Source organism: Ascaphus truei, chromosome 22, assembly GCF_040206685.1.
Source record: "Ascaphus truei isolate aAscTru1 chromosome 22, aAscTru1.hap1, whole genome shotgun sequence".
Taxonomy (NCBI): Eukaryota; Metazoa; Chordata; class Amphibia; order Anura; family Ascaphidae; genus Ascaphus; species Ascaphus truei.
The window spans coordinates 6,695,233-6,699,391 of record NC_134504.1 but is presented as its reverse complement, the minus strand read 5'-3'; positions in this window follow the sequence as shown (position 1 = coordinate 6,699,391).

Genomic DNA, 4,159 nt, shown 5'->3' with positions numbered 1-4,159 from the left:
AAGATTAGGAGCCACGCTTGCATCGCGTTATAAGCGGATTTGCTTTATAATGGGGTTGAGCTGTAATATATCTATCTTTTTATTTATTTACTTTATACATACCCCACGCACACTCTCTGCCTCCCCCTCTGCCTCCCCCTCTGCCTCCCCCTCTGTCTCCCCCTCTGTCTCCCCCTCTGTCTCCCCCTCTGTCTCCCCCTCTGTCACTCTCTCCTGTTCTCGGATCAATAATATTTGTCACATTCACTTATCTGGAATTAAGATAAGCTGCAGTGCATAGTGATGCAGAGTATGGTGATACAGAGCACAGCCGTGTATAGTGGTACTGAGCAGGGCCTAGCTGTTAAGTCGTTCGTCTCCAGCGCTTGCTTCTCTCTCCCATCACGTGGTTCCTGTGGTCGGATGTTGCGGTTTTGACAGTTTCTCTATCTCTGCAAGAGACCCTGCGTGTGACGTGTGCAGGGTGGCGGTGCTCCTGCGTGTGCAGGGTGGCGGTGCTCCTGCGTGTGCAGGGTGGCGCTGCTCCTGCGTGTGCAGGGTGGCGCTGCTCCTGCGTGTGCAGGGTGGCGCTGCTCCTGCGTGTGCAGGGTGGCGCTGCTCCTGCGTGTGCAGGGTGGCGCTGCTCCTGCGTGTGCAGGGTGGCGCTGCTCCTGCGTGTGCAGGGTGGCGCTGCTCCTGCGTGTGACGTGTGCAGGGGGGCGCTGCTCCTGCGTGTGACGTGTGCAGGGGGGCGGCGCTCCTGCGTGTGACGTGTGCAGGGGGGCGGCGCTCCTGCGTGTGACGTGTGCAGGGTGGCGGCGCTCCTGCGTGTGACGTGTGCAGGGTGGCGGCGCTCCTGCGTGTGACGTGTGCAGGGTGGCGGCGCTCCTGCGTGTGACGTGTGCAGGGTGGCGGCGCTCCTGCGTGTGACGTGTGCAGGGTGGCGCCGCTCCTGCGTGGGAGATGGTCGGGCTGAATGTTGGGGTGTGGTGGGGGTGAGGGGGTGTATAGTTACGGGCCTGCGCTCTGTATTGGGGGGGGGGGGTGTATAGTTACGGGCCTGAGCTCTGTATTGGGGTGAGGGGGTGTATAGTTACGGGCCTGCGCTCTGTATTGGGGTGGGGGGGGTGTATAGTTACGGGCCTGCGCTCTGTATTGGGGTGAGGGGGTGTATAGTTACGGGCCTGCGCTCTGTATTGGGGTGAGGGGGTGTATAGTTACGGGCCTGCGCTCTGTATTGGGGTGAGGGGGTGTATAGTTACGGGCCTGCGCTCTGTATTGGGGTGAGGGGGTGTATAGTTACGGGCCTGCGCTCTGTATTGGGGTGAGGGGGTGTATAGTTACGGGCCTGCGCTCTGTATTGGGGTGAGGGGCTGTATAGTTACGGGCCTGCGCTCTGTATTGGGGTGAGGGGCTGTATAGTTACGGGCCTGCGCTCTGTATTGGGGTGAGGGGCTGTATAGTTACGGGCCTGCGCTCTGTATTGGGGTGAGGGGGTGTATAGTTACGGGCCTGCGCTCTGTATTGGGGGTGAGGCGAGTTTACTTTAGAGGCGGCTGTGAGTTTGTCACTGTGGAGTGAGGGGGAAGGACTGGGGGGGGGGGAGGGGGATTGGGGGGGGGAGGTGTGACCGAGAGGTGACACGAGTCGCACATGACACTGCACAGAGTAACACCCTGTCCTGGGGCGTTCGCACATGCACCCGGGGCAGTGCGCCCCCGGTCACATACCTGCCCTTTGGGGCAAGGTTTCCAGGTCTGCTTCCTGTCACCTCTGCCCGTACCCTCGTCACCTTTGCCCTTCTCACCTCTGACCTCCTGTGTTCACTTCCTTTTTATTATTGGGATATTCTATCCTGTGACCTCTGACCTGTGTGACTTTTCCCCAGGTTTCCATCATATCACATGCGCCACACCCCACGGGGGGGTCACACGTGGGGTGGGGGTTAACAGATGTGTGTGCCCATCTCACAGGTAATGCTGCTGGGAGACTCGGGCGTCGGGAAGACCTGCTTCCTGATCCAGTTCAACGACGGGGCGTTTCTCTCCGGCACCTTCCTGGCCACTGTGGGCATTGATTTCCGGGTGAGAGAGAGAACCGTTCCTCCCCCTCGGGCTTGTGGCGCGGATCTTGGGACGGGGTCGGTCTGGTGGTAACGTCCCTGTGGAATTCCCTTTGCGCCAGTCGGTTCCTCTCTCTGTGCCCCGCGGGGAAGGGGTTTGTGTGTGGAACGTCCCGTGTACACCTCGGCCTACTGAACCCCACAAATCTCCGCTCTGTGAAAGGGATCTGACCCTGCAGGCCACGGGATCGCTCTGCTCTTGGGGGTCTGGGGATCGCTCTGCTCTTGGGGGTCTGGGGATCGCTCTGCTCTTGGGGGTCTGGGGATCGCTCTGCTCTTGGGGGTCTGGGGATCGCTCTGCTCTTGGGGGTCTGGGGATCGCTCTGCTCTTGGGGGTCTGGGGATCGCTCTGCTCTTGGGGGTCTGAGGATCGCTCTGCTCTTGGGGTCTGGGGATCGCTCTGCTCTTGGGGGTCTGGGGATCGCTCTGCTCTTGGGGTCTGGGGATCGCTCTGCTCTTGGGGGCCTGGGGGATCGCTCTGCTCTTGGGGGCCTGGGGGATCGCTCTGCTCTTGGGGGCCTGGGGGATCGCTCTGCTCTTGGGGGCCTGGGGGATCGCTCTGCTCTTGGGGGCCTGGGGGATCGCTCTGCTCTTGGGGGCCTGGGGGATCGCTCTGCTCTTGGGGGCCTGGGGGATCGCTCTGCTCTTGGGGGCCTGGGGGATCGCTCTGCTCTTGGGGGGCCGGGGCCTGGGGGATCGCTCTGCTCTTGGGGGCCTGGGGATCGCTCTGCTCTTGGGGGCCTGGGGGATCGCTCTGCTCTTGGGGGCCTGGGGGATCGCTCTGCTCTTGGGGGTCTGGGGATCGCTCTGCTCTTGGGGTCTGGGGATCGCTCTGCTCTTGGGGCCTGGGGGATCGCTCTGCTCTTGGGGGCCTGGGGGATCGCTCTGCTCTTGGGGGTCTGGGGATCACTCTGCTTTGGGGGGTCTGGGGATCGCTCTGCTTTGGGGGGCTGGGGATCGCTCTGCTCTTGGGAGGGGGGGGTTGGGCATCGCTCTGCTCTTGGGGGGGGGGGGGGCATCGCTTTGCTCTTGGGGAGCTCTCTGTGTTCTATACTATCCTGTTCTGAGTTTGTGGGGTCAGTGTGGATTTGTCCGTGGCTGTTCCCCTCCCTCAGTTGCTCTCTGCTTCCCGTGTGATCCGTAGCCCCCCGTGGCAGCTCTGAGTGACCGTGGCTGGAATCTGGATTTTTATCCCTTGCCGGACTCCTGGTCTCGGCTGAAGGCGCTTGATCGATCCCCATGTTCTGAGCTCTGTGTCGGCCTGTGGACGCCTCACCTCTGCACTTCTATCTTTGCTTATCCCGTGTGTGTGTGTGTGTGTGTGTGTGTGTGTGTGTGTCAGTCTGACTCTTGTACCTCTCTCCTGCAGAATAAGGTAGTGGCTGTGGACGGGGTGAAGGTAAAGTTACAGGTGAGTTTGTGTGACGGCTCCCCATACATTAGCGCGCATTATTACTCCGATATGCTAGCCCGCCACGTGAAAAGGTACAGACTACAAAAACCAAACCGTGGCTACGCTCCCAATATATAAATCACAAAGTGCAACAAATCTATATTAATCCGTGTGACACAGATAACAAGTTAATATAAAAACTCTAAGACAATCTGAAATAATCAGTATCAAACAGATAACAAGCTGGTGACATACAGGTAATAGTATTGTGCATAAAGTGCAACTGAATAAATAATTTAGTCCATATAACTTATAAATTAGAGGTGTACTCCTCCACTCACATTTTATTCCATCTTTCTTTTCAACATTATTATCCAACCTTTACAACAAATATTCACCTATTGTGCCACGATTTATAAATAATAATACCTATTACGCATTTACATCCCGGGCAACGCCGGGTCTCTCGGCTAGTAACTTATAAATTAGAGGTGTACTCCTCCACTCAACCCTTAAAAGACTTGTTCCAATCATCTCCTCAAATCGTTTTCTCCAACGGGCCGTGAGAGTGTGAGAGTGTGAGAGTGTGAGAGTGTGAGAGTGTGAGAGTGTGAGAGTGTGAGAGTGTGAGAGTGTGAGAGTGTGAGAGTGTGAGAGTGTGAGAG